We start from the raw sequence: 12,862 nt of genomic DNA, 5'->3' as shown, positions 1-12,862 counted from the left end.
TAGCATCTTGAAAAACACATTATGCATCAATTTTAGTTAATTTGAACTATGAGACGTGTCCTCTAGTTATTCTTCTGACTAAATTGTCTTTTCTTCATTTCTTTTACATGGACAGCCGACAAATGATGGCCCCATCAGAATTCATTCATCAGAAAATGATAAACAAGACCAGACAACAGACTCCACTAATATGGAAATCTTTGATTTATGTGCCTGTACTCTGTGAATTAATATGATTATAGTCATTAAATTTGCACGATAATGAGTTATGGAAATGTCAGCTCATGAAAGCTTCAGCAGACTGCCGGTGAAACATCATTTATAATCAGCTGCTCGGTGTGCGCTAGGACACATTTATAGCACCACACATTACGGTATCAGATGGCTAATATTTGGCATGCAGCTCTGAAGTGACAGTGGCTAGATTATATTGACATTAATACAGGCATGAATAATTTTGCTTGAAAACCTTGGACTCCAAAAGCATGGCCAGAGTAATCGTATGGGACTGACAGGCCAACCGACCCAGCCACCACACACAAAACGGAATTAACAAACAAACAGTACAATGTATTCAGAATAGTTTTAAAGATATAACTTTTTTCATTTTTCAACCCTTTAAGGTCACGGCCTGTTCTGTCAGATTTTGCATGCCCTTGATGCTTTGGCTTTTACATTTTAAAGAAAGACTTGTTCACAATGGCCTTCAAGTAAAAAAAAATGTTTTCTTCACACTAATCAAGCAGAGCAACTTTTTTGGCCCATTAAAAAAAATATCTTAAATTTGTTTGTCAAAATTTGTAGTATTGATTTCCTATTGAGAACCAAACGAGCTGTTTTAAAGGGTACCACAGATAGAAAGACATGAAGTTCTTAAAAGATACATGTTAGTATGAGTTATAATAATTTAAATATTAAAACCCACTTAACGTTTTGCTTTTAATAAAATTCGTCAAATTTTAAAACAAAGAATAAACTCTGAGCTCGCCATTGTTTTGACTTTGCAAGGCGGTGACGTCACATGGGCTCCCTGCTGTACGTCCACAGTGTCACTCTTTAACTATGTAAGGTAGTGATTTAAATACACCACACGGTTTCAATGGCGAGTTTTAAATGAATGAAAGATCAAGCCAATGAGTTTGTTTTGTCCCTCGACTGATGCTGTAGTTCCCTGTTTTACTCCGGGTATATTGTACTACCCGTCCCCACACCCACTCTCCTCCTTCCACCTCCCCACCCCCTTTGAGATTGCCGAACTCATCCGGAAATCCAGTCCATCCACCTGCCATCTGGAACCCACGCCCACTCAACTAGTTAAACTCTGCTCCCCCTCCCTGGTGCTGCTCATCTCTGCTGTCATTCATTCATCCCTCACTTCTGGAATTGTACCTGCTTCTTTCAAAACTGCAGCCGTCACTCCAATCCTCAAGAAACCTGGTGCTGACCACTCTGACTTCAATAACTTCTGCCCCATATCCAACCTCCCTTTCATCTCCAAAATCCTCGAAAGAACAGTCGCACTCCCAACTCCACTCTCACCTATCCCAGAATAACCTTTATGAACAGTTTCAATCTGGTTTCCGCCCACTACACAGCACTGAAACAGCACTCGTTAAAATAACCAACGACCTCCTCATGGCAGCTTATTCTGGACTGCTCTCCATCCTCATCCTCCTAGACCTACCTGCAGCCTTTGATACAATTAGTCACACCACACTCCTCCACCGGCTTTCCACTATTGGCATCTCCCGCACCCCGTTGAACTGGTTTTCTTCTTATCTTTCTGAGCGCAGCCAATATATCCAACTAAAGTAATTTAAATCTGCACCCTCCCCTGTTACCTCCGGGGTGCCTCAGGGCTCTGTCTTGGGGCCCCTACTCTTCATCATATACTACCTACTTCCCCTTGGCAATATTTTTCGTAAATTCAACATCCACTTTCACTGCTATGTTGACGACACCCAAGTCTACCTCACTTCTGAACCCTCTTCCTCTCTCCCGCCTTCATCTCTGACTGACTGTATCTGTAAAATAAAAATCTGGTTTACCCACAATTTCCTAAAACTTAACAGTAATAAAACTGAGGTGCTCCTCGTTGGCTCTAAATTCACCATCTCAAAAAAACATAACATATCCCTTACCATTGACAACTCCACTGTTTCACCTTCCCCCCTTCGGCCTCCCTCATAAAACTCTCCATGAACTCCAACTGGTCCAGAATTCAGCTGCCCGCATCATAACCCATACCCCGTCCATCCACCACATCACTCCAGTCCTCCAACAGCTTCACTGGCTCCCAGTCCACTTTTGAATACAGTTCATAGTTCTCCTCCTCACATTCAAGGCCATCCATAACCTCGCCCCTCCATACCTGTCCGATCTCATTCATGTTACTACTCCCTCCTGTGCCCTGAGATCCTCCTCCTCCATACAACTGTCTGTCCCCCCCACTCGCCTTAGCACCATGGGGAGCCGAGCGTTCAGCCGCTCGGCTCCCCATGGTGCCACCCGACCTCAGGAACACAGATTTCCTCCCCCTTTTTCAAACAAAACTCAAAACTCACTTGTTTAGACTAGCCTATCCACAATAATCACTTAGTTCTGGTCTTTTTACCTGCCCCTATATCTCATTTAGTATTTTAAATTTCCTTATACTGTACATTATATACTTTCATTTTCTCACTTTTAATATGTTTAAATGTTTTAAATGATTGTACGGTGACCTTGAGTGCCAGAAAGGCACCTTCAAATAAAATGTATTATTATTACTTTTCGTTCATTTGAATGTTGTCTTCACAACGTACAAGACTCCCAGCATCATAGTTTATATATTGTGACTAAATATTGCCATACACTGTATTTGTTGAGATAAACGAGTTGCTAAAATGTCTGAATAGAGTTTGACCAAAGTCTGAGTAACTTTTATGTGATTTTTGCTCTGTACCTCTTTGATCTCAATGTGCAAAATAAGGCGTCATTATAATCTGTTGGGCATTAATACATTTATTCATTTTTGTGTCCCTTATTCACTGGGAAGGAACTGGCAGGATGATCAACAATCTGGACATCTACTTTTACGTGACAAAAATAAGGTAAGACGTCATTAGACATCTCGGTAGAGGCAAACGTTTTCGTGTGTTGTGATGCACGGCCCCGGGCTATTAGCAAAAATAATCAAACTACTATGTTTAAACACAATAATATGTAATCATTTGTAAAGAACACGGCAGCTCTGGATACTAACTATCTCCATAGTAATATTGGAATAAGTTGGATCACACAATAATTCACCATGAAGATCTGCAAACATTTTTGACATCAAACACAATACTGCTCCGTCACTAAAGCAGGAGAGTGCTAGATGGCACTAGCGAACTTGACACACGTACGCAACCCCTCTCATCCACTTTCTTTGGTGTTCATTTTGCCTTTGCTCCTTTTGTGAAATATCGACAGGGCTGTCCTGCTCATTAATATTCATGATTTCAAATTGGAAGGGCAGAACCGAACAGACGACTTGTTTAAGTAGTTAAAGAATGACACTGTGGAAGTCTGGCAGCGTGTCCATTTGACGTCACCGCCCTGTGACGTCAACAACAATAGCGACCTACCAGTTAAAATAATTTTACAAATTTTATTAGAACAAAAACATTAAGAGAGCTTTTAATATCAAATTATTATAACTCGTACTAACATTTATCTTACTACATGTCTTTCTATCTGTGGTTCCCTTTAAAGCTTCATAATATTCATTAAAATTGTTAGGATGAACAATTGACAACAACAACAAAAAATGGACTGAAAAGTTTTATATTTGATAATTCAACAGAAACAGCAGCTATGGTCATCGGCGTTTTTGGCCTTTGTAGAGACTACTGTTAGAACAGGTTATATACAGTAGAAAAACTATGCAAAATAGTGCAATACCCTGAAAATATAATGGAAAAATATACCATTTTACACAAAAAAATGTTTAGAAGACGTCTTGTGGTTAGGTTATTTTTTGCACCGATCAACTTTTCTATTCTGGGCCTCAATAATGATATACATACTGTATAATCAAGCTTCTCGAACACACACATATTTACAGTATATGACCATGATGTCTCCGACTCGTCCAAAGAAGATGACACGTTCATCAAGTTGAAATAAAGCAAAATTAAGCTTACAGATCATCGCCTCCAAATACAGTAAACGTGCAGATGTTCACGACCCCTAATCGTGGTCGCCTTCTCCACTTCCTTCTCTCAACAACACCCTCAACTTCACGTGTAACAATCGTCATTTCTGGTGTGACGTCAGACGAAAATCATGGGATATGTAGTTCTCCACGGTGCTTTCTGATTGGAAAAAGGACAAGAAATGGCAAAAATATGGACGTAAATTTGGTTAGTGCAGCATTTTAATCAGTGTTGTTAATCTTACTTTAAAAAAGTAATTAAGTACAGTTACGAATTACTTCTCCCAAAAAGTAATTGTGTTAGTAACTCAGTTACCTGGATGTAAGAGTAATTAGTTACTTGGCAAAGTAACTGGTGATAAGTTTCATGTTTTTTTTCTCCCCCCCCTAAAAAAAAAAAAAACGTGTCAAACAATGTAAAGTTTAAACGGTTTTTGGGACAATTGGCCCTAGCTCAATTCTTTACCCTAAACTTAACTAGACACATGGGTATTGCGGATATTGCGATAACTAGATAGTCACCTTTGCTATGTCATTTAATGTTGTGAATCAACCGTTAAAGTTGTTAAAATTGCTCCCATTATTGTATTACTTCCCCTCTGTGTGACATGTGTAAGTTTTAAAACTGTTTTATCATTTAAAGATAGATTTAAGTTAAGTTTTGCCGATTTAGGAGCATTTTAGATAAAAAGTTACTTAGGTTCGCGAGGAAGGTTCTCTACAACAGAGCCTTCCTGAAAAGTCTACTGCTTTAAGATGGTGGCTGTTTACTAACGCATTTAGTTCTTTATACATGTTGCCTATGCCGCCATGTCTGTCATTTGCATCTGGTTTGTATATATGTGATATCTACCGTAGCATCATGTGGGCGTAGTTTGTAGGCTATCGGCTACAGTCAGGTATTATTGGAGCCACCTAGCATAGTAGCATCACGTTTGCAACAGCGTCACACTCCCTTTCCTCCTCCCCACTCCTGCGCTGCTCTCTCATCTCTGTAAATCAGTTGCTCTCAGACTTTTCTCGCGTCAGTCAACCAACATAGTAACGCATAGTAACGCACGCCTTTCCCGCCTCAGTAACGGTAATGGCGTTGCTAAGATTAGAAAAGTAATTAATTAGATAACTCGCTACTGAAGAAAATAACGCCGTTAGTAACGCCGTTATATTCTATCGCCGTTATTAACAACACTGGTTTTAATTAGTGTTGCACCGATACCATTTTTTTGGCCCCGATACCGATACCTGGCTGTGCAGTATCGGCCGATACCGATACCATCCTGTTTATATACAGTATATATATATATATATATATATATATATATATATATATATATATATATATATATATACAGTATATATATATATATATAATATTTTTTTTTCCCTAAAGAGCTACACAATTGGATGTGAAATCATTGCTACCAAGGCTTTGTCAGGCAGTTGCTTACCTTTGCAAAATAGGAAAAAGACAAGTACAAAGTATAATACTAGCCCAACAGTAAGAAAGTAAAAATAAATTCATGATAATAAACTCTGAATGAACTGAGTAAACTTTTTTAAACCTCTCACAGGCCAAACAGTGCGACTTTCATGAAATTATTGTCACATTCTGCTGCTGGTTAGATTGTGTTTTGTTGCTGGGCTGTTAGTGGAGGCGTTCCTGACGTCGCACCTGAATCCAATGCAGGCTCATCAACGCAGCATTTAAGCATGGGTGATCTCAGAGAAAGCTGCCAAGATATTTGCTTTGCTGATCGCCATTTGACAATTTCGCACTATAGTCTCGCTACATTTGCTTGTTACGCCCCTGCATTGGTTTTTTTCTGTTAGTGTGCTGCACTCGTTTGTAACCTCTACCCTGTGCAGGTATTTGAGTGTTTTTATTTTGGCTTTTTGGCTCGCTGCCTATCGTCTTACTAACCTTCGAGTTTGTGGTATTGAGCTCCGTCGACCTGCTGTCACGGACTCCTTTTGTTATTTCTACTATCCCCCGATTGCGTGTTATTTTTTTGTTTGCAATCATTAAACCCTTGTACGTATCCCCTGCTTGTTGTCCGCTTCGAGGTCCAACCTTGTTTCCGCATTTGCGGACACTAACAATTATAAGTAATAATAATTGACCACAGCATCCCGTCTCTCTATTAGCCTCCTTTTTTCGGGAGGGAGGGAGTCCCTTATTTCTTGTTCTGAAAGGTGGCAACCCTACTTTGGAAACAGTTCTCAAATTACTGCAGCATTTCTTTAAGTAAAAGACAAAGTTGACGTAGTGAACTGACCAGAGATTGTTGCACCGGTCCAGCGCCCTTCCTCTGGATAGCAGTCCTGCTCTTGCAGGCTCAAACTCGTTGTGTTCGTTCACGTTTCGTCTTCAAATATTTTATCAGGTTCAAGCTATTGAAACTGGCCGATTTAACTCCACATCTCGAAACTTTCAGGCCGCAAATCTTGCATGCAGCCATTGATTTTAATCGACGGGATTTCTATTTTGAAATATTTCCCGACCGCTGCCATTTCTCCTGGTTTATTTTTCCTTCATATGAAAAAGCAGCCTTGTTATTGGTCAGGAGTGGCTATTGGCCCGTTCTCATTGGTCTGGAGCAGGCCAAAAGCGATAGCTGCTTGGTGTTCTCGTGTCATCCCACAACAGAGAGACAGAGTGTAGTGAGCGCCAGGAGAAAAAAAAGGCTGCGGTCAAATGTTATAATAATGGACCGGTAAATGGTATCGGCGCCGTCTTTGTTGGTACTCGCCGATACCGATACCACCATTTCGGGCCGGATCGGCGCCCCCTGCCGATACTAGCATCGGTATCGGTGCATCTTTAGTTTTATTGCCTATTTATGAGGGCAATAAAATGATAAAACTCAAAGGGCGTTTTCTCCTGTTTTACCTGGTCTATTGATTTCAAGTAAAACAAGGGTGAAGCTCCACTTCCGCACTATCAAATGAGGGGTAGCGCAAGTGTGATGGTGCAAAATCACTAAGTTACAAGGCTTGTAAAATGGAGTTAGAGGGTTAACTTTATTATTTAAAAAAACAAAAACGAAAAAAACAGTTGATTTAAGTTCCGGTGCAGTGCTGCTTTTATAGTTTTCGTAAAGAAAAATGAAACTATTCATATAATATGTATAAATACAGTTATTCAAGTATTCAAGTGCTGTGTTCAAGGTTGCAGGGGTCCTACACTGTATAAACATAACATTATTGCCACTACAGTACCATGCTATGCAATAAAAGATGAAATAATATAGATGAAACTCATTTGCTCAAAAACTACATGCATTGGATTTTCATTACAGGCCTTTGAAATTTCTTGCTATTTTCCCAGCAGACAACTCGTACTTCTATAAAACAGGGTATCAGTGCTCACTGTCGGCCCTGGGAAATAAAATGTTTGCGTAGAACCAGGCGTGCACAATAAAAGACAAGCCCTATCAAAGAAAATAATCATTTTTTAACATAAAAGTGTGTCTCGCTGTGTTGTCAGTCTGTATGCGAAAACAACTTCATTAGTTTTGGAGATTAGGAGATTGCATTGGGGGTACAATGTGTTTTATTAAAATGGAAACCAGATGACAGCACTATTTCCTTTGAGACTTTTTTTGTTCACCGGCCTTCATTATATTAAACCAAATCAATTATCCGGTAGGCAGAAAGCTGTAATAGGAAGCTGGGTGGGCTTTTAGAAACAGACGAGGCTCACTTCTCAAATGCAAACATGCAGTGTGAGATTGCAGCGATGAGGGCATTGGAATCTTGTAATTGAGACATGCAACATCATGATTGCACGCTGATTGAGTATAATTAGCCATGGCCTTTAGTTTTTTTTCCCTTGCTAACTCCCATTTAATTAAAACTCTTTTATTTTCAGTCTTACTGGATTAGCATAAAGCGAGACATTTTTGATAAGTGATTAGGCGAGTGAGACCCAAGAACGATTATCGGAGAAATGTCCGAGTGTGCTGCAGTTATCACTTTTTGCCTGCTCTGGTGGCTGCAATTTTGGCAACTGCACAATACTCCCTCTGGTCACTTACCTTACGTCAATGTAAATACTTTATTTTCCTGCTGAACTAGTGCATAGTGATAAACCACAAAATGTTTTCTGGCTTTTCAAAATATTTTTTTATTTTACAAAAGACTGCAAGTTCCAAAAATGCTCACCCTTGATCCAGTTTACAGGTGGAATTTGTATAATTTTTAAAAAGCCACTGAGAATGAACAACTTTTAACAAAAGATTGCGTAATTGACAAGGTTTATCATTTGCCCGGTACTCATGTACACACTCATAGCCAGTTACCTATAAACCCTGCAATAATAATAATAATAATAAAACTGCACTGTAACCTGACTGCAACTTATTCAATATTTGAGATTGCAGGCTGGGAGATGTTTTGGACCCAAATTATAGACGTCCTAAGGATATTGACGGGTCACATTCCTGCCACATTGCGCCACACCTACAAGTAGGGGGCCGTCCTACACTCCGCTTCAGTCGGTCGAAGTCGGTCGCAGTTTTTCTCCAACGCCGGATTTAGGTTGAAAAAGTACGAAAGTTGTACCGCATACAAACAGGAAGGACTGTCTCAGGAGTGATTTGTTCCAGGATTCAAGGTAATTATACATTTTTCGTACCACGCATGCATTTTGAAATGTTGTGAAAAAAAAAATCAATGGGAGAAATTAACCGCTATGCCATTGGCGTCATAATTTGCAACATTTATGTGAAATATAGGCTAACTGCCTGTTTTTCTTTTTTTTGCTTTTAACCAAGAATCGAGACTGTTTAACGTCCATATCCATAAAGAATTCAGGGATTTAAGCATTTATTTCCAAAAATTAAAAATTGCTAAGCTAAATGAGATCTCGATATATGTTTGTGTGGAACTGTTGTTCACAACACCAGCAAAAACCCTAACACTTTACAAGGCTATTACAATCTCTCCTTCTCCTTAAAATAAGACTCGGTGTTTTCTTGTGAATCGAGTGAGAGCCAGGCGAGTGGGCGGAGTTCTAGCGTCGACGAAGCTGAGCAAAGTCGCCCCCAGCTGGACTGAATGGTGACTGGCAGAGGTGGTGTAAAAGTTGTGGAAAAAATATTGACAAAAAGAGGATGTGGTCTTGCCACGTACAGTTATTGTACTAAACCACATCAAATGTATATGTATGCATTAAAATATTATTGTATTTGATGATATGTATATATGATATGATGTACACTTTGTAAATATGAATGTGTGTGTGAATACATTGAATTGAAATGAATTGTATACTATTAGCTTGAATACACTCCAAACTACTCACGCACGTGCTCAAGTGCACTGTACTCGATGTGACAAGGGACATCAATAGAAAGCCACTTGCGTGTAGCAGCAATGACATTTTTTCTTTTTTTTTTTTTTTTTTTTTTTTTTTTTTTTTCCTTCATTTAATCATTTATGTATTTACAGTGGTACCTCCACATACGAAGTTAATTCATTCCAGGACCTTGTTTGTAAGTCGAAATGATTGTATGTAGAACAGGAGTTTCCCATAAAATACATTATAATTCCATTCATTTGTTCTACAGCCCGAAAACCTTCATTAAATTCTTAACTCAATCACTCCCAGCCATTTTCACCCGTGCAACCCCCTTCTCTCCTGGCTGTTTTACTGGATTTTTACTGATTTTGCAAGCCCCACAGAAAATTCTGTTCTATTTCTATATAAACTTGGAAGTTCATATCTTTTTCCACTCTTTAGAAATCAGCAATAGAAAATAGCTTAGTTTGAGCAATTTTCCAATTTCTGATGAAAAAACAAAAATTGAGTTTTTTGTGAAAGCATACATTTCAAACATAACTTTGATTTTAATACAGCTATTTTTTTTGCTTTAGTTACATCCCAAACATCTGAATAATGTTTTCCTTTTACAAAATAACATAAACAGCAAGACAAATAGAGCTTTTGATAGCAAAGTAACAATTTATTTACACATAACTAACTGACAGATGGCACTGTTGATGCCGCGACAGCCGGGTAGACTTTTCCCTCATCGCCGCATGTCTCCTAAAGATTGATTTTTTTGAGTCTCTGCGGGGTCTGCTCAGCGAGCAGCATGGACTCAACGGCATCGTCCGCTGCACTGGTGGTCCCGGTCGTTCAGCTCGGTTGTCCAGCGCCTGGCATCCCGGGCGTCCTCTAGGTTGTTCTCCATTCTGTTGTCTTCCGCCAGCGCCCCGGCCATGTGGCCCGGCCGTTCGTTGCCGTTGAATCGGGTTGCGGGTCTTATCAAATGCACTACTGCCATCCAGTGGCCAGTTTTATTGCTTTAAAATGGATTTTCAGTTTTGAGCTTGGGAGCTAAATTGACTCAGAACCCAGAAATGTCACTTGTATAAAAAAAAAACAAAACAAAATGTAACAGACCTAAAAATACGTCTTTGGGACACTGAAACAATTAAAAATAGAACATATTTATATATTTTATGTTTATATGTTAATAATAAATAAAAAGCTAATTAATAATAGTAATAATACAGTTTAATAATAATAATAAGATTTAGTGTAATAATGTAACGTATCAGGTTCTAATGTGGCTGATGTGTATTGCATACTGTACCTGAATGCACCACGTGGCTGACGTGACAGTGAAATAGGCGTGGTAGAAATTTTCTCTTTTGAATTTGAAATTTTTTTCTCGTTTTGTTGTTGGCGTGCGCTGCGGCGGACAGTAGGCGTGTTGTGTTCTGAAATAAATGATTAAAAACCTGACGAAGCCGGCGATTTCTTTGGCGATGTTACCACAAGAATAATTGTCACCTTAACTTCTAAAGACTGGCGATCAGAGGACGGAGGAGGGCCATCGAGATCATAAACATTCTACTGCCGTATTCTTGAGCCAGTTCACGGACGCACACAACATCACATTTTTCTATCATTTCCATCTTCATTTCAATGGTAAGCGTCACCTTTTTCCTTTTTTTCACCGTATCATACCTTCTTGGAACACATGTTGATTTCTTTCACAAGAAGATCTGCCTTGCGTCCATCTTGTCTGTCATAAATCGTCATATTTCGAGCATGTCGTCGTATGTAGAAACAAATAGCGAGTCAAATTTTATGTTGGATGTCGAAGAGATCGTTTGTCGAAGCGGTCATATGTCAAGGTGTATTTGATACCTCATCATACTTCCAAACCATGTTGGCGGTCACGATGCTTCTCGTCTCGTTTTCATTACAAGAGGACTACAGTTCTTCACACTTTTTGGTGGTAAACTTTCGGTCTTTTAACCGAAAACTGAAAATGCAATTTTAGCTATTTTTGGCGGCAAATTTTCAGTCACATCTCTAGTAATTGCCCATGCGTAGTGCTCACTATCGCTCCTTTAAAGGGCAACTGAAGAGCTTTTCGGATTTCGCTCTTGAGTGTTTTACTCAGTTGAATTGTATTAAATGCATCATTCCCTGTCTCAAAAAGTCACATGAAAAAAAAAAATATATATACTGGACTGTCTCAGAAAATTAGAATACACAATATTCTAATTTTTTGAGACAGTCCTGTGTATATATACAGGACTGTCTCAGGAAATTAGAATACACAATATTCTAATTTCCTGACTGTCTCAGGAAATTAGAATATTGTGTATTCTAATTTCCTGAGACAGTCCTGTATATATACACAGGACTGTCTCAAAAAATTAGAATATTGTGTATTCTAATTTTCTGAGACAGTCCAGTATATTGACCGCGTAGTTTTTGAGTTATGGCCATAGCAACGAGGGACGTAACTTCCAGGAAGCCTCGCCACCACTCTGAACATGGAAATATAGCACCACGCTATCCTCGCCATATATTGCAAACACTTTCTGGGTTTTACTTGCGGGATTCGTCATGCCATCTCAATGTGTAGCGATGAATTGCTCACAGGAAGACTCGAGACTCTAGGAGTGGTCCAAAAAAACTTCTCCTGCAAAGGTTTGGACCGTTTTTGTGAGCATGCATACAGGTCCCCAATCGGCTCATTGTTTTCATCATTTCAGCCACGACAGCTTTGAAAACCTACAACAATGCAACCTTGGTTTTACAAATACGTAAGTAGACCCTTACCTTTCTGATTCTAAAATTTGATGCACTTCTGTTGATAAACGAGGGGGACTCCTACTGCCTGTTTGTTGAAGCGCAACATTTTTTTGTTGTTGTTGCTGTTGCCCTGTCATAAGTAGATAGGTTTGCTGACAGGTCTACTCATGTGATTTTATTACTATATCAATAGGTATTATGTAAATTCAAATGCCCCCAGCACCAAATAGGTCCTTGGCTCATTGTTTTTTGGCCTGTCACAGGGTAAATATAAAGCCTACATATAAAACAATCCTCTGCCAGGCCCTAATGTATCAAATACATCTCAATAAAACAATAACTATTATACTTCAACATCAAGGTCTGCCTATTTGAAGAGGGAACAATAGCATCAAATAGATGCTGCTTTGACTAGGGCATAATTATTTGATCACCAAGAAATTATTATTAAATTAAAATAAAAAAATCCAATATTTTCATGCTGCTGTGATTTTTTTTTTTTCTCCAAGAAGCCAAACATAAAAAATTAAGCGGCGGAAACCCTCAACACAATGAAAAAAGCGTTGCAAGTCAGTCGCCACCCTGTTTCCCAAAATCAAGAGAGAGTGGGTCGAGTCATA

Source organism: Corythoichthys intestinalis, chromosome 19 (genome assembly GCF_030265065.1).
Source record: "Corythoichthys intestinalis isolate RoL2023-P3 chromosome 19, ASM3026506v1, whole genome shotgun sequence".
Classification (NCBI taxonomy): Eukaryota; Metazoa; Chordata; class Actinopteri; order Syngnathiformes; family Syngnathidae; genus Corythoichthys; species Corythoichthys intestinalis.
The sequence above is the reverse complement of the archived record's forward strand: the minus strand, read 5'-3'. Positions refer to the sequence as shown.